Here is a 19,276-nt window from a genome sequence, read left to right on the forward strand (position 1 = left end):
TATCTCTGTTTTGCACTATAGTGAAAGTGTTTTTTATAAACGAAAAGCCATTCTAAGTTGAGGAGGAACGTATTGTTGAAAGTTAAATAACGCTTTGATTTTTATTTGTGGACAAGCTGCAGATAAATTAAGAAACAAGTACACGTTCTTGAACGAAATTATTATGTATATTTTTAAAACGCATCGTTTTCGGGGCCCACCAGCGGTCCAGTGATAAAATATCTGAACACTGGAAGCTTGAAACAGATTCGATTCCTGGGAAACGGGCTGCGGCAGGGGAGTTTTCATAGTTTTCTTTATGTGCAACATAGATACAAACAAATTTCACTTAAAAGCCTTCGCGAAGAGATCCGTTCCCTCAAGTACATAGCGTTCACATGTAGTAATCAAGTAAGCTAAACCATTATTTTCAGTTTAAGTTAGCTGACTATGTACTGACGCTATTTACATTATGTTTCAGTGTCCACTTGGGAGAAAGATACCCCATTTGTTGCAATATTTAATTAATGGCTGGCATTAAGGTTTGATTGCCTGACAGTAGTATCTGTCTCATTTGATTTCTATAGAAAACATTTCTTTATTTCACTTTCACTTTACAAGAGAAATGTTTCGGTTTTTTTCTTATATAACCTTGGAGCATACCAGATAACATTGTTCAGCAGAAACTTCAATATGTTTTTTTCAAACATGTTTTCTCAGATTGCTGAAGTAATCTGGAGGCAAATGACATCCAAGTGCCTTGGTATCAATTGAAAATTTCTATGAGTCCATTGTGTCAGCAATCCTGCTTCCATTCGGGCTGAAAGCTGTAAAAATAGATTAAGAAACATTTAGATAAGAAAACGCAGAACAAAAGTAAAAGCATAAAACATTTGTTGAGGTCATCAAAAGGCAAAATAATGGTAATACAATCAACATAATCCTCAAAAACTCATTACAACGACTGCCATCAAGTTCAGCTTTCAGACAATCACATAAAATTCTTATATAATAAGCGAGCAGGACGAACAGATGGCGAATAAAATCGTTATTACGAAAAAGAAAAACATGCAATTATATTTTAATGAATTCAGCTAAAATAATTTCATGGATCCAGTTTAGTAATTAATAATAATGGAAAAGAATCTGCGTTTATTGCTTTTAAAGCGCATAGTTTGTTCAATAACAATAGAAAAATTTGAAATAAAAACTAAATACTTACGAACGACAACTTACTAATGCGTCGGCTTCTAACTCTAGTGGCCAGTGTTTTTAAACAATGCTGGAACCTACGTATATACATACAGATAACAATACCTACATACATAGAATTTCTTCATTATTTAATATTAGAAACAGATATAAGAAGAGTGATATGATTATATGCACGAGCAACACGATGCAGTCAACTCTTACCCAATACATCTTCGCTTTAATGAAGCAGCTCAGAGCAAATAACATTGAGGCTAAAAATTTAATATTTTTAACCGCCTCTATTCATGGTTTAATTTGTCAGAAGTAAATACTTGGTTACAATGATTGTGTAGAGACTCGTCTGCTTTGGTAGTATAAACTCGCGAGCTCCAAAAAGACCGCTGAACAATTTTCATCAGGTCTTTAAAGATAGGGAGGCAAAGTCAGAAGAAAGTAAAATGCCCTTTTATTCGATCACAAGAAGTATCAGTAAATCCTATTAGGGCTGACATAAGCCAACACTTAAACAAGTAATGCTGAATTTACAGTAAAATATAATTTAGACTATACTAACGGCTCACCGGATAAAGTAAACGCACAGGAAGGCTCTGGCTCGCAGAAGCCGGTAGAACAAGCCTAATGGCTAACCATCTTTATTCATTGTTTCATTTGTCAGAAGTAAATGAGTGTGTAGAGTCTCGTCGGCTTTTGTAGCATAAACTGACGAGCTTAGAAAAACAGTACAGGGAAAGTCAGAAAAAGGGTATTAAAAGCCCTTGTATTTGATTACGAAGAAGTAACAGCTGGCCCCACTTGTTTTTACATAAGCCAACACTTCTGGCTTAACAAGCAACGTTGAATTTAAAATAAAATGTAGTTTAGACTAGCCTAACGGCTCACAGGATAAAATAAACACGCAGGAAGGCTCTGGCTCGTAGAAGCCGGCGAGACAAATCCAAAGGCTAGAAGCACTCAACGTCATAGCTACAAATCGATATTTAATCACTCTAATAACAGGGCCTAGAGTAGACAAAACCCGCTCTGAAATCAACTGTAGAAACCTTCGCTTAAATAGCACTTCTTTCTCCCTTAATTTGAATAAACCCGCTCTATCTAATTTACATTCTGGAATGAAAAGTATGGGTGAAAAGAAGAGAAACAGAAAAATTACTTTAACTGAAAATTAACAATTAGCGAAAATAAATAAATAAATGCTTAAACGTGATTTCTGCATATTACATTCAAAGATACACAAATCTGAATGAAATGTCTACGCAAGACAGGACATCAAGTATCCACAGTTGTTGATGGATTATGTCCAGTAAAGTAAATAAATAAATTAAAAAAATTCTGAAAGGTGTTAGATTTTGCGGTAGTCTAAAGGTTTCTTCGCTTTCGCTGAGCTAGCAGTCTTTTCCACTCCAGGTAACTCATTTTCTTTTTATCTTTTTAGCTTTATTATTATTAGACATCATTTTCTTCGCATGAATACCACATACACCAACATCAAAATTACAAAAATTCGAAAAACAGCATAGTAGTATATCTTTAGAATTCCCGATGCAGGGTTACGTGTTGGCATACATTTCTGTTTTTTTTAACCTTTTCTCAGTTTACCAAGCTAATGTTCAATTTTCTAACTAAGATGGCTTTACAAAACGTTTTTGTTTCTTATTACCGTTTTATGTGTTTATTTAACATCACGTTCTTGATGCTTACGCCACGTAAAATTCGATTCAATAGCAAAAGGACAAAATATTTAAAAGCAGCACAAAGTTTTCAAGCTACCGTCGTTTCTGTGTGCATTTACTTCGTAACGAACCCATACACACCCAACGATAATATCTGGCTGAACATTTTCTCTCAAGGGATCTGCTGATAAAAGAACAGTGGTCAGAGACCCTAGATCCGTCCTCCGGGGTATTTACCATCCTAATCAACGTAAAACGTTCCATTTCTTACGAATGCAATTCGGTTGCCCTCTGTGTGCTCTCTAGGCAGCGTTTTCAGCGAGACAACGGCTAAATGACTTATGGGTATTTATCGAATCGACTTTTAAAATATCGTTGAGTTAAAAGTGTCCTTAACGAGAGGTTGTGTTAAGAAGGGTAAAGATCGTTGGATTCCGTTCTCTAGGGTGTTCTCCATGAAAGATGGAGCTAACTCTTAGAATCATAATAGCACCTATGTGGTATAAAATGTCTTGGCCAACGACATGCACTCTCTCCGAGCAATTATGAGCATTCATTAGCTCTGCCCGACGGCTAGGCCCGAGCATGGGGCTAAACCGCAATAACGAATAAAGCGAATTCTTACATAACCTATTATAACTATGTTTACTCTGCGAATGGGAAAATTATCACAGAAGGTGTCAGTAAAATAAATAAATAATATCGTGCTAAAACCGCAATTCGCCATTAGATACTTATGGCAAGCATGAAACTTAAAGAACCAACTACGTCTTCACCGGAATTCCAACTCCGGAGCTTCTACGTCTGCCGGATATTCAACTAGTTACACTAGGAGAGCATGCAGGGGGAGAGGCAAAATTTCCTTCCAAGTTAACGGTTTAATTTTTGAAAACACAAAATGTAGCTGTAAATATTATTAGCCTGATGACAGTTGACTTAAAGTAGAGTAGGAGAAAATAAAATATATGCGAAAAGTTACCTTTTCCCTTTCTCTCTTTTCATTGATGTCTTAGCTGTTTCTCTTTATGATATTGTTTATGTCTTTTCCAGCAGTTTTGAGAGATTTATCATGTTGTACGAAATAAAGTTTAACGTAATGTGTTCTTCTTTGAGAAACTGAGCTATAGACATTGTCGCGTGCGTATGGGTTCATAATAGATTGAATGCTGAAGTCCCATAATAGGTTAATAAAAATTTATTTTTATCAAAAGAAATATTTCAGAATTCCGGAACTTTCCTCAGAAATATTTGCATAAGTGTTCACAGTATCATAGAGTACAATCAGTAATTGCACTTCAAACTACTGAGAACATTAAACACAACGCAAGGCAAAGTGCATTTAGAGAGAAAGCTAATTCGGATTTACCTCAGTCCACTCGGAATTACAAGTTGCAACAACAATATCTAAGCAGCTAAGAGCAGATGCTCTCTCTCTTCGGCCCTCAAATAGTTTTCAATCGGTCGCCGAGATACTTCTAGTACTTTTTGCATCTCGAAATGACTGGAAAGCAATACGAAGGTGCAACTGCGGTTACAGCTGACATAGTGGTGAATTACATTTATTCAGTTACAATATGTGTTACGGTAATACAGGGACCAGAAAAAAATGTCGCCAAATGGTTGCCAAATCTGGCGAATTTTTGAAATTTCTCGCCAAATTTGGAGATAAAATAAGTCTCAAAAACCGTTGTCAGCTTGGCAATATGTCTTCTAATTACCGACATACCAATCTACTCAGTGTTAAATGCCTCATGCCCCTGTATTTTAACTTTTTTGGCACACCTTTCTTTTGAAATTTGCCTCTCGCTACATTATACAGAAAAATACAACCATTTTACTTATAATTCTACTAAAATAGCCAATCTAAGTGAGAAATTCGTAACAATATTGTCGGTTATGACACATGATGATGCAGCGGGAATCAAAAACTTTGCAAATATCGAAACAAATAGTAAATTATCAAGACAGAAGTTACGTTATTTGCATATGACAAAGCACACAAGTGAACATAAAGAGGTCTGTAGTAATGAGGTCATGTTCTGGATGCCCACTATTGATCCTTTGCAATCAGTTTTTTCCTACTTTGTGATTGTATTCATTGATGCTGTTTCTGGGTAACATCTTAACTTTTCCAATGTTTTGTCTACAAGATATCATAAGTCTACCTCTTTGAACAACATAGTCAATGGAATTTCATCCATTCTTTAAATGATTAATCTATTTATAAACATAACTTTAGGGAATGATTTCATATCGAAGAACATTTTGGGGGCAGAGATCTCATGTTTTTATTTTGCAGGTTTAAAAAGAGCCCTTTGTTTGGAAGACTCTGAAAGGTAATTGCCTCATTTTAATATTATGCATGAAGAAAGCTACAAAAATAAATCATGCAGCCAGCCCGTTCAGCTGGCATCAAACTCGGGTCGAACTTCCCGAATTCGCTGGACTTAACCACTTAGTCACTGGTGGCGCTCGCCACTGGAGAAAATAGCTTACACACACGCGATGACCAACAGAATTCTCATCTCATCCTAAGTTATTTCTTCCTTTTGAATTTTATTGACAACAGAAGAAAGTGAACAATACAATGCAATATAAAAGCATGCCGAAAGAATTCTAACAATTTGAGATTATAGTATAAATAATTAAAGAAAAAATAAGTTAAAATAAGAACGGTGTTTAGGTGATTTTTCGAACGATTTCGGACGTTTAAGTAATGTTTCAAATGTGAAAAGTACATTTTTAAATGTTCGATATGATAACCTTTTTTTGGGGGAGATATAAGTTTGCACTGTGATTTGCTTGATAGAAGGACTTTACGTGGTGGGTTTCTGCTGTTACAATAATCTACAGGTGAAACATCTGGGGACTTTTTGCAGGAATACGTTGAAAAGGTATGCATGGAATATCAGCATCAGTCTTCCTATTTTCAAGGAATGCAATGGTACTTTTCGAACTATGACTTTGTTTTGAAGTTTCACTCTTTGAAATTCATTGAGAGAAGGGAATGGCATTTTTTCTGTAAGTATCGGACGCAAAACTGTCTCTTGATAATACGTTGAGTAAGTTTTAATACTTTTTCCCACTCCTCTTATTTTTAATTTCCCTTTGCAAGAGAATCTAAGACAATCATAAACACTTTACTGAAACTTTCTTTGCATTGACAGAACCAGGTCTTTACATTTTTTCTCCTTGTTTTCAATAATAAACATACTTCTTTTTGTTGCAATCATTTAGCAAACCCATGCATCATCAAGGGAGCACAATGTACAGAGTGTTCATAATTTATTCAATGGATAATGATATCTTTTAAATAAAGCACTATATGAGACAGAAAATAAATGACTGAAAGAATTTTGCTTAGCACTTCGAAACGTTTTATATAAGTACACTTCAAAATAAGCACAATTAGTTGCTCGGAAAATACAAAGTCTGTTCTCGATTACGTACTCGATTATATATTATATTACGAAATACAAAGTCTGTTTAGCATTCGCGGTTGGTTTGGTTTATTTCATTACGGCAAAGGGCTATCTGCCTAAGGAGAGCGATGCCTTCGTGGAGAATTTTCTAAGGGAAACTGGCTCCTATATACGTTACGCATGGGAAAAACATGAAAACGCCAATGCAGCCGGCACGTTCGAGGGATTCTAACCTCGGACCGAACTACCATTGTTTGGTGAATTTACCGCTCGGCTGCTGGTGGGTAAAATTAATTTTTTTTTCTTACCCACCAGCGGCCGGGCGATTTATTTAATAGTCATTAGCCTAGCACCGCTACAAAGGCCAGAAGTGGTAGCCGATTAATTATGGAAGCACCTAATAGGTGTCCATCGTTGCTCCCTATGAAGGGACGAACAGTTAGAGCCATGCCTTCTCTGGGATTCGAACTTAGACCCATCGCTATAGCTGTCAGGGTCCCTAACCACAATACCGACTGGGCGGCAAGCATTTCCGGAATCACACTAGCTGTTTGTGTGATGATTTGATTTTGCAGTCCTTAGAGACCGCCAATCTCTGCAGCATAACCTCAGTTCTACAGGTATCCCCCAAAAAAGAATAGGAATGATGGGACATTCTGAGAACGGGGTGGCCATGAAATTGGTCCACCTCTACCAGTTAAGCGATACCGGAATGTTTAATCAACAGACATTTATACAAGTATAGTACAATGACAGAAGGCTCCATCCTGTTCGAAGAAACGTTTGGATGCATTCTTACTTACAAGGAAGTATTGTAAACACGAAAAATTTCGGGTATCATATTTCAATGATAATACACACTCTTACCGCTGCCGAATGCAATTTAAAGATGTTTTTGCGTGACATCTGTACGTAAGGGCAGAATAAAGGACTCTTTTTCCCAATACGAATTATAAAACTGAATTAAAATGGATTCAGAAGAAATTTAGTTTCGTGGCGTCTGTACGTACGTACATATGTACATGTGTACGTATGTATGTATTTATCTCGCATAACTCAAATACGAGTAGCCTCAGAATGTTGAAATTTTGTATGTGGGACTTCTGTAGCATGTGGATGTCCACCTCGTTTTTTGGTTGCATTCGGTCGCACCATATATACTTCTCTGTTACTCCAGCTTTGTGAGCTCAGTATTTTTAATTTTTATATGTAGGTAAATTGTGCATTTTTTTTAAATAATTGGATTATATTGTTCTTAGCTTCCGGTTAAGGTTTTTAGCCTTTAGTTATAGCTGCATGTTATAGTTGTAGAATTATCAACAATTTAAAAGTTGCTTAAGTGCAGCTAAGCCTAATTTTTTTACCATAGTAGCCATATTTGTTTACATTTGAAACTTAGCAGAATAGTAGATTTGTTGCCAATCTAAAGAAACTAAATTTCGCAACAACAAAGTAAAGTCTTCTTTTACTATTGCGAATTAAATTATGCTTAAGCCAGTCTAAATTATCATTTAAGTTATTCAATTAATTTATATATTGACTCAGCAGAGCGTCCACAATAAACTCAATTTCTAAGCCTTCAGTGTCCTTATGCCGAGTGAAACCAAAAGTAAACTTTCAGTTTTGTGCACCGAAAAATCTGCCTTCTTGCCCACTGGCCGAACTGTTTGTTTTTGCGTAGAAACTGTAATTTGAATTGTAAAAACTGTTCTTTAATTGTTTTAACTGTATTTAGTGCTTTATGTTTTTCTATATCTTTCAATTTTTAATACAGATATTTTGAGTTTTTATGCATTTTTGTCTTGTCGCGAAATGAGAATTGAATTATTTGAACGAGAAATATATCTCCATCGAAATTCGAGGAAATAAGTTTAAATGAAGTGCAGGAAAGAATGCGTATAATTTAATATTCCGTACAAGAAATTTATGTGGTGTATACATCAGATTTGTTTCTAATTGCAGTATCGAAAACAAGCTCAGCATATCGAAGGAGTCATCCGAATTCACTGATGACTCAGAGAAAAGAAAGGACCAATTACTTTGAGTTAATGAAGATTATAACTTAAGGGTTACTTCGCTGATTTCTCTTACAAAATGTGTGTTTTCTGACACACAAATTCTGGATTTATGTCAATTAATTCTCTCCTCCAATATGAAATCTTGCTTCGTCAGTGAATACGCTCTTCTAATCAAATTGCTCACAATTAGTAATACGGTCAACAATGACTACAGAAAATTCATTACGAACGACTTGATCATTAGGCTTGATTGGTTGACAAACGTTCAATTTATATCCAGTAGGGTATAAGGTATTTCTCCCGCCTTCCTAGCGTGCCTTCGTGGTGTAATGGTTCTGCACACTGGCCCGGTATTCCTGAGGTCCGTTGTTCGATTCCCGGAGAAGGCGTTTGCTAATTTTTCATCTTGCCTGCTTCCAATTAATTTAATGTGTCTACAGTGACGCCCGAACTAAAAGGGTGTTGGATGAGGATTCTCCACACCAAGGATTTTGCGATTGGGTCCCCTAAAAACCCCAGTTGCTCTTTAAAAGGGGGAGTATATAAGGTATTTCTCCCGCCTCCCTAACATGCCTTCGTGGGGTAGTGGTTCTGCACACTGGGCCGGTATTCTAGAGGTCCTTGGTTCGATTTCCGGCTAAGGCGTTGTTAATTTTTCATCTCTCCGGCTTCCAAAAATGCCTAATGTATCTACAAGGGTTTCAACCGTTCATGAACAACTTAATAAATAGTCGATGTGGGAATTCCTGTTTGCAGGATCGCACAGGGAATACAGGCGAATCATACTGACTCAGCGAATAGACTTACCGGATTTGCGCACAATCACATCTCAAAAGGTAAGATATTGTCATCATTAGCGCTTGGCCTGCCTGCACTTCCTTTATGTTAACATGTCTGGTCTCTTGACGCTGTTTCAACTATCTTATAATTCATCATTGAGTTGGTGAAGTTTTATAAAATTCACGTCAGAATCGCCCATAAACTCTTTTTTGAGGTTTTATTGTCTATAACTAGAGGACCCACATTGCTTTTCAACGTATAATGCTTGCCTGTAAACAAATAAGTTCCCTGTTGCCATTCTCTAAATTAGAAAAAACGAAATTGTTTGAGGTATAGATTACAGAGATCTATACTATAAAAATCTGTGCACATCTGTCTGTTTGCTTCTTTGTTTGTGGCATCATCTACTCCGGAACGGCAGGGAATTGAATTTCGAGAGAGGTACGCCCAGGATTCCAACAATTCGTAGGAAGCCATTTCGACCATATCATCTTCGTACGACTTCAATTAGCGGATATACTAATTAAAAACTCTGGAAATGCTATCGCCCTCATTCTTCCTAGTGGCAATATCGAACGCTGGAGATAAAAATCTGCTTTATTTCGAGAAGTGTCGCCACTGCTCGCTTTCAAATCGCAGAGTTTGTTAATGAAACATTTCTGAGTTTTACAAAATATGAAATAAAAATAGCATTGCCAAACATTGCAATATTATTATTATAACATAAAGTCATATTCTGACTTTGAAGAAAACACGCGATTCTACGTGACGTCACTGTATGTCGGAATTGTTCGTTAATGTCAGCATCTTAAATAAAACAGCCGTTGTTGGCAACTTTTTTGTTCCAGCGTATTATAACTGACGCGATATATTATGGCCAAGTTAATTCTTTTATTAATATTGAGATAATGTTGGTATATTATATTAAATTTAAATCATGACATCATACGTATTAACCTGAAGTGTCAAAAGTTTCTGTTTCCTGATTCGGCAATAAAAAATATATATATTTACGAATTGTTTAATGCTTCGAAAGAATTAACTAATTTTTTTCGTATTGAAATGTTTTCGTACATTTGCTTTCTAGGGGTACATAGAACTTACAAATTTTGCTTTTGCTGCAGCTCGCTTATCTAGCGGGATTGCCTGCTTGTATAAATTATTTCCTGTTCCTTTGTGAAATTAAGTTTCAATTATTTCTCTAACCGATTTTCATGAACTTATTGGAGGCTTGCATATTTTTATTTATCTCATGCTAAATAATTTTCATACAGAGTTCCACGAAATGTTCTGCCTTGAGCCATATGCCTCCGGAAAAACTGGCGAAAATTATGATTTTAGTTTTTGAAATTGTAAATCTTGTTTTTTTTTGTTTTATTTATTATTGCTACAGATGAATTTAGAGAATGGGAAATTGTTTTCAACGTCGGCGGATTTTCTCTTTTTTTCTACCGGTTTAAATTTCGATACATTAGAAATATTATCAACTTAGTTACGGGCATTTGTTAGTGTGTTCTTTTCATATAGAAATAATGACTGATAATTTTTATTTTTCAGATTAATAATGTTTCTTATTTTGCCCTTAGAAATTTTAATACTGTGTATTTCACAACGTGTTTGAACTATGTAAAAAGAACGCTTCTTTTCGCAAAGCGTGAAAACGTATAGATTGTTTATATGTGGCATTTTAAATGAAGAACCAGTTTAGAAGGAGCAGACAATATTTCTCGTTTCAAATAATGAGTTTTTGCCAGAATTGTTTATTCTGAAACAAATAAGTCTTTCTAAAAATGTGTCCTCTGTAAAAACAGTTTTCATTTTCCCCAAAACAACTACTTTAATTGCAGTGGTTCACAAAAATGACCGGACACTTTGAAATTTTGTATTCTTTAAGGAATATGAAAACTAAAATAAATTGAAACAAAATGAAAGGATTTTATTTTGATTATATATAAATTCAACATTATTTATAGTGAATACATTTTCGATAAGAAGGAAATGAAATTCAAAAATCAGTATTGTTTGCTTCATGAGGAAAAATATTCTCACAAAAATAATCTGACACTTTTTAGTAAGAGACAAAAATGACAAAAACTTACATTGCGTTTGCTTTTTAACATCTGGTGCAATTATTTTTACACCTGATCACCTCATTTAATATTTTGGGCCATTGACTCCAAAAGGTTTTCTTTGTTATTTTGTTGGTTTATTTTATGCCACTTATCTTGGGTTACTGCTTTCAGTTGCTGCCACGAAGATATGCCCTATTTTCGAATTTTCGATTCTAGTTCCTGCCAAATATGTTCAATGGGATTAAGATCTGGCGATTGCGGTGGTGCCTTAATTACTTTTGGACGCATATGTAACAGCAGTGTCTGACATTGTGCACAGTATGCTTTGGATAATTGTCCTGGTAGAACTTAAAAACTTTCGTATATTAAGATTTTGAGACTTCCCGATGCCAAATGTCGTTTCAAAATATCAAGGTACTTTCACTGATCCATATTACCATCTAAAAACTCTACATTACCAACACCGGAAAATATGCCATAAATCCTCATACCATAACTCCTTCCTAGCTGTGTTTAACACTTAATACTAAGTATTGCTTCCGAAATTCTCCTTTAGGTTTTTCTCCACACTAGCACTCGCCCATTTGAGCCGAAGTTGTTATATCTGCTTTCAACAGCAAATAACTTTTTTTTCCAGTAGTCGGGTGTCTTTTCCATCATCGATGTTGCGAAAGCGAGTCGAAGGTTTCGGATTGTTTTACTGACATAAAATTTTCTTCTTACTGCTCGCCCATGATATCCTGCAGATCGCATTACTGTTCTTACAGTTTCTGGATTTAAACATATTTCATATAATTCACGAAGTTCCGCAGCAAGTTTAGGAGCACTCAGTCTTGGATTCTTTTTAATGTTACTCAGAGCAGGGATAGGCAAACGTTTTCGATCGCGGTCCAAAAATCGAAAAAAAAAAAAAAAAAAAAAAAAAAAAAAAAACGTTTGGAGGGCCACGATACACTTTTCTAAAATTTTAAAAACAATATAAATGTATTACAATTTAAATATGTTGATGAGATGAATGAAATTGCGATTTCAGTTTTAAAATTTTCTTATATTGAGGTTCGAAGTGAGATGTAATCATTCTAAGGAACGAGGTCTACTTCTGAAATAATTATTTCTAAGGTTCATAGTTGAAAACACTTGTTCACATATGTAAGATAAAGCAAACATAGTACAGATTTTCTGGGCGTCAGATATTAAATTTAATAAGCTTACTGTCGATAATGATTTGTAAAACTCTTAACTTTGACATATTTAGAAACAAGTGCTTGAGAGGATTGTTAGATTGCAACTCAATTAATTCAAGGTGCAAATCTGACTCCACAATTTTCGTTGAAAGGCATGGTAAAAATATCCAATTTTGTTTGAATGGCACTGAAATCGTGAAACCTGCTTTCGAACTCAAAACTCAGTTTTTTTCAAGCCATCTTCATAATTATTAAACTTCTCTTCATTTACTGAAGTATTGAATTTAACCTCGTGAAATGAGACCTCGTTCTTAGCTGACTGCCCAGCAAACAGATTAAGTTTTAGTTTAAAAGCTTTGAGATAGGCCCAGATATCGTAGACAAATTGATTTTTCCCTGGCATCTTGACATTCAAGTTGCTCATATGACAAAGAAGATCTGTGAGAAGTCCGAAAGCCATTCTATATCTTCTAACATTTCGCACTCCACGGAACATTGTTTCTCATAGAAGAATGACACAATGTCGTCTTTCAGCTGCCAAACTCGCTCGAAAATACATCCTGCACTAAGCCACTTTACTTTCGTGTAATACAGTACATCAGAGTATTCAGATTGCACGGACTGAAGAGTAATATTGTATACTACAATGTCACTCGTATATGTAACTGCTTCTTGGATGCTGTTTACCTTCTTGAAAACATTTTGTCGGCCTGATAATTTTTTACAAAGACTTTCTGCATTTTGGCTTCTTTCATATTCGGACATTGCTTCGTAACTGGAATTCTTATGCTTAGATGCGAAATGATGGGAAATATTATATTCTGTGAAAATTGCTACAGCTTCGTTGCAGATAAGACACACTGGTTTATCTTTTACAAATGTAAAAAAATATTTCCAGGTCCATTAAAGCAGGGGACTCTGAATCAACTTTACGTTTCTCAGTAGCCATTTTGGTGTTGAAATATTTTACGAATAATCCAAGCAAGCAGTAGCTACGCTATACTTTTAATAATTTCTCCACTATTCACAATGACGCTATATGTCCGCAATTTTGCCATACGCAATCAATAATATTAAATCTCGCGCCAAAAAAAAAAAAAAAAAAAAAGCCGCTGGTTGGAGTTTAAAATGCACAATCTGTCACATATGAGATCTAATTCACCTATATTGGATTCCCATATGTCTGTTCCCCGAGAATGAGATACAATTTTGCGCCAACAAGATATAACGCCAACAAGAGATAACGCCAACAAGATTTGCGCCAAGAAGAGATAACGCCAACAAGCGTTATCTCTTGTTGGCGCAAATCTACAGCTATAACTAACAAAGAAATTCAGCTTTTAACACTTTGCCGATTGAAAGACGTCCGTGTTTGCTATTTCCGTCGATTTATGTTTTGTGGAACAAAAATAGAGAAAGTAAAAAGATCATCAGTCCTTTTAAAAAAAGGAAGAAAATAATAATATTTAAATAAAGTAGAAAAGGAGATGTATATGTAATGTATAAATATATATTTCTTTTAATTTCCCTTTGACCGTCAAATTAAAATCCTGTCCACGGGCCGGATAGAACCTTCCGGCGGCCAGAGTTGGCCCGGGGGCCGTAGTTTGCCCAGCCCTGCCTTAGAGTAAAGCGTTTCATTCCATCAAATAACTTATATTGTTTTCCAGATCTTGTTTCGTTTTGAATACGTTTCTGTTTCTTATAACGCTTAATAATATTAAAAACTGTAAAATTATTTAAATGAAGTCAAATAGGTAATTTTCTAATAGATTTCTCTTTCTTTTGATGCAAATCATTAACTAATCTGCGGGTTTTTAACGATATTTGCTCTCATGATCGAGACACATTGCAAGAAAACATTAAAATAACGACCATTTTCTAAAAAAACAAATTCCGAATAATAAAAGCAAACGATGTTTAGATTTTGTTATATCGATGTTAGTTCACATCTGGCTCTGCATGGATCTTCATCCAAACTAATTAAATTTCGTTTTCATTTATTGCAAACGATTTTAATTAGAAAGTATGAAAATTTCCGATTAATTTTGTGATATTTTTTTTTTTTCAATTTCAGCCTGAAACGTTATTTTTATAATTTTCTATTTAATTTTTTCAAATGTATTTAGTACAAAGAGACTTAGTACTAAGAAAATATGTAGTCAAAAGGGAAATATTCTTTCATATTTTATTTCAAAGCTTTTCTATCCCTTAAAAACGGTAAACAAAATTATAGTGGTCCATCATTTTTTGAGGCTTTGTATATTAGCGTACTAATTGATTATAGTAAAAAATAAGGTGTGCATTATTCCTAACCATCCTAAAAATTCTACACCCCCTTACAAAAGTAAATTTAAAAATGAAATTCATTACGCCAACCTCCGTATTGTAGATTAGCTCGGAATTCCGTTTCCAAGTCGTTACCCCTGAACATGACATCAAAACATTGCGTGAGTCTGCGTCCTTCTGTACCAATTTGGCCTAAAAGGATAATTGCTAATCACGTTCTGGCTTTTCTGCAATCACGTGCGTTAGTTGTGGGTTTCAAGGCTTGCTCGTCAAGAATGAATTTCTCAAACCAAAATATACTCAAAGAAAACACCTTTATTTTATTTATTGTTATAATTTATTTATTTTTGTTCTAAAATTCGTCGTCTGAACTGGACAGACGTGCGGAAGACTTTGTTCGAACCACTTTCTAATCATTGCTAAACACCTCACGCTGACCCAATTACTTGCGGCTGGTAATTTGCGGTAGAAATTTCAGTTCACTAACAATTTACTTTACCTGCAATGAGACTATTTACTTTTTTTGCTATCAATAACATTTCAAAACACACACTTGTCAACATTTTAATAAAAAAATATATTTTTTTATTTAATACTTATTAAAAAAAGGGAATACTTATTACTGACCACCATACATAAGAGAAAAATTCATTGCACGTTTTACCTGGCAACACCTGTCCAGTTGGCTATAATATTCTGGAACATAGCTCAGAAGAAATGTTTCTTTATAATTCAAAAAAAGCCGCCCAGACGATATAGTGGTTAGAAAGCCTGACTGCGATATCGAAGATCCTGAGTTCGAGTCCCGGAGAAGGCATAGTTGTAATTGTCCGTCCCTTTATTGGAGGCGATGGTGGCCCACCTATTAGGTGCCTCCATAATAAGGAGACCATCACATCTGGCTCTGCATGGATTAATGGACTGGGTTACAATGTAAAACTGTCCTCCAATCTGCAATTGGGAGAAAAATAAATAAAAAATAAACCGCAAATAATTTCTTTAACATTAAAAAAAATAAATAAACCACAAATAATTTCTTTAACTAAAAAAAAAAAAAAAAAAACCTGAAAGCTTTAAGATTTTATATTACTCCCAAAGGGGCGTTTCCTTAATGCTTTCTGTGTTACCTATATTTATTCAATATATATAATTTTTTTTCAGCCCACCAGCGGCCGAGCGGTAAAGACGCTGAACACTGGTAGTTCGGTCTGAGGTTCGAATCCCGCGAACGGGCTGGCTGCATGTGCGTTTTCGTGGTTTTCCCCATGTGTAACGTGTATACGAGCCAGTTTCCCTTAGAAAGTCCTCCACGAAAGGCATCCCTCCCTTTAGGCAGATAGCCCTCGTGTGCTTTGCCATAATTAAATACACCAACATATATATAATTTTCACTTAAACCATAAAGTGCAATTAAACAGCAAATATCACAATATATTCAAAAGAGCGTATTTTTTAATTTCCTACACACAGTCTCTCGCGCTACACACAGTTTCTTAATCAAAAACTCATAAATGCTTTAAAAATGTGAAACGGATAAAAAAACAAATTCCAAATTTGGAATTCCAGATGCCGATATTCCGGTAGAGACTTACGTTATTCAGAATTTTTTGTCATAATACCAGAAACATAGATGCTTTTATGCAGATTCTTTATTATTTAATTTCTTTAAACATAATTCAGTGCTATAATATTCGGTACTGCGAATATAAGCATGTGGACGCCCAAATTTGAAATTTGGAATTTATTTTATTATCGATTTCCTATTTTGTAAAACTTTAACGAATTTTCGATTAACAAACTCAAGGATTTCAAAGCGAACAATGGCAAAGTTGTAGAGAAAAAACATTTTTATCTCTAGCGAGGGATCCTGTGTATTGGAAATTCTAGAGATATGCTCAATTTAAATTATTTTGCGACATGACTCTTGGACTGAAATTTATTGTTTGAGGGGGAAGAACATGATATTTAATAAATAAATGTAACACACAAAATGTTAAGAAAACGCCGCTATGGACGTAATTTAAAAATCTGAATCTTTTAGATTTTTTTCTTTTAGTTTTCTTTTCTTTTCCTTCTGATTTCAGTTTCTTGTCGGAATGTATATTTTGTATGACGTAGTATTCAAATTTGAACACGTTTTCGAAGCAGTATTTAATCTGCGTTTCAAGAATTCAAAGAGCGTAGTAGCGGACTTATTGCCGAATTTATGGCTACGTGTTTAAATTTAACTGTCTAGCCGGTGTTAGACAATTTTCAGTTTGTACTAAAATTCATCGGCTTGGCTTTGCAGTCTGCAGACGATTTAGTGTTAGTTAAAGCTAACGAGCCAGTCATTAGATATCTTAAATGTTCAGTGATTTGTTACATTCTTATTTTCTATTCATTTACGTAGCTACAAGTTGTGCTGATTTGTGAGCACGAAATGCGTGCATCTATTTTAATTTAGTTTAAATAAAAAGGTTATTTAAACCTTTCTTCTGCAATCTTTATTCTCTAAGACTTAGCAAGAATTCGTTACTTCTTCTTCTACGTTAAAGTCCAAGTTGTATTCTACCAATGAATATCTATAGGCTCTACAAGGTAACACACGCAACGTTAAAAAAAAAAAAAAAAAAAAAAAAGCCTGGTAGGCAGAAGTTGCGCTGATGCGCCAATAAAGAGCAATCCTGTTGTTTGCACGCAGTTATCTTTTGGATTTCCTTTTGCCTTGTTGTTTGCTGATTTTTGACGCCATTTCTTAGTGCTACGAAAATGCGTCTTTGGGATTTTCCAAACGCAGAAGAAGACGCAATTTTATTTTTAAGGAGCGAAATATTTTAACAAAACAACGAAAATGTACCAATTAGCATGATATGAAACTTCATTTTGGTAAAGGTACGTTTTGGAAATGTAATTTAAGACAGTGTCATCAGCAAGTGAGAATTAGAAAAGACAACTGGTTTGAAGGAAACAGAGTTCCATTTTGTTTAGCTTTGAGATTCACATACTGCTTCTGCAAGGAGTTAACGTCGATTAAATTTTTTGAAAAGCAACTTGATTTATCGGATAAAACTGTTATAGACTGGAAGAATTACATGCGTAAATTATGTGTCTTGAATAAAAAACCAAACAAGAAGACAGGTGGACCAGATTGCATTGTGGAAATTGATGAAAGTTTGTTTACTAAGAGAAAAAATAATTGTGGTCGAGTATTACCCAAACAGTGAATGTTTGGTGGTATATGTAGAGAAACAAAAGATCCGTCTGTTGTCACTGTTCATAATAAAACTGGCTCTACCTTCTTAATAAAATTATTGAAAACAATGCAGATGGTAGCACAAAATTTATTCTGACAGTTGGAAAGGTTACCAAACAAACAGAATAGAAAAAGAAGGATTCTTACATGCTAAAGTTAATCATAAATACAATGTTTTTGATCCTGATACAGGAGTTCATACAGAAACAGTTTAGAGAATGTGGGGCTGTGCTAAATGGTGGAACAAGAGACATAGGCGGACAGCGAGACATCACTTAGAATCTTATTTAGCAGAGTTCATATGATGACAGCATCAGGTCAAAGAAAATAGAGACTGTTTTTAATCTATGTTAAAATCTATATCGGCCCATTTTCCACCGAAATCCGTTTGACTACTTTAATTTTAAATAAAGTGTTTTAATTTATAATTTGTCGCAAAAATTTTAGGTGTAGATTGGCGGCACTTAAAAACTGCCAAATCTGCAGCTGCGGTGGAGTTCATACGTAAGTACCAAACATCGTTTTGGGCGTAATATAAATCTGAAAGCTTTCAGTTTCTTTTTCTTGAACGTTTTGTGTTTACTTATCAAATATCATGTTCTAAATGTATCGCTCAATTTAAAATAAATTAGTATACAAAATAAACTAATCACCTGGCTGCACAATTTAACAAAATTGTCTACCAAACTCTTATTCTATATTTTTTCAGAAAAGTCTTTTAAGCTTTCCAAACAAAGTATCGGGTTTTAACGAAAGTTTCCAGCCACTTCAAATATCGTCTTCTCAAACAGTTCACGTTGGCGCGTTTAATCATGTTTTACCAAACGATTTTCGGTACTTGAAAGAAAGAGACTTGCTTCAGTCTGTAAAATCTGTAAAATCTTCAGTCTGTGAAATCTGTAAAAAAATATCGTTATCTAAATACAAGATGGAATTATCACATTATCAGATTAAAACGATCATTTACTTCCAATACTGTTGCAAAAAATCAGTACACAATGTCACCAAATCATGTGTTCAGCTTTAGGTACTAATGTTGTATCATATAATACTGTGGACGTTTGGCACCGAAAGCTCAAAAACAGAGACAATAACATTCAAGAAGTAAAGCGCGATTCACTTCTTGAATTCTAGTTCCCATTCTGTTGCAAAAAATCAGTACACAATGTCACCAAATCATGTGTTCAGCTTTAGGTACTAATGTTGTATCATATAATACTGTGGAGGTTTGGCACCGAAAGCTCAAAAACGGAGACTATAACATTCAAGCAGTAGAGCGCGATCTACTTCTTGAATTCTACTTCCAATTCTGTTGCAAGAAATCAGTACACAATGTCACCAAATCATGTGTTCAGCTTTAGGTACTAATGTTGTACCATATAATACTGTGGAGGTTTGGCACCAAAAGCTCA

The 19,276-nt window shown here is 34.8% G+C and overlaps 1 protein-coding gene and 1 long non-coding RNA gene across 2 annotated transcripts in view; one reads left to right on the forward strand and one right to left on the reverse strand.

Moving 5' to 3' along the window:
* Positions 1 to 19,276, forward strand: part of LOC118181549 (acetoacetyl-CoA synthetase-like) — a 162,134-nt gene that overhangs the window by 70,499 nt on the left and 72,359 nt on the right. The gene's annotated exons all lie outside the window — the stretch shown is intronic.
* LOC146996104 (uncharacterized) overlaps positions 480 to 19,276 on the reverse strand; it is a 75,177-nt gene continuing 56,380 nt past the window's right edge. The window contains exons 2-3 of the long non-coding RNA XR_015041944.1: positions 15,294 to 15,580; positions 480 to 806 (exon numbers count right to left, since the gene is read on the reverse strand). This is a non-coding gene — a long non-coding RNA (uncharacterized LOC146996104). The remainder of the gene's footprint in view (positions 807 to 15,293; positions 15,581 to 19,276) is intronic.

The sequence above is a fragment of the Stegodyphus dumicola genome, chromosome 7, assembly GCF_044657685.1.
Source record: "Stegodyphus dumicola isolate Sdum_Otavi_A_Nest chromosome 7, ASM4465768v1".
Classification (NCBI taxonomy): domain Eukaryota; kingdom Metazoa; phylum Arthropoda; class Arachnida; order Araneae; family Eresidae; genus Stegodyphus; species Stegodyphus dumicola.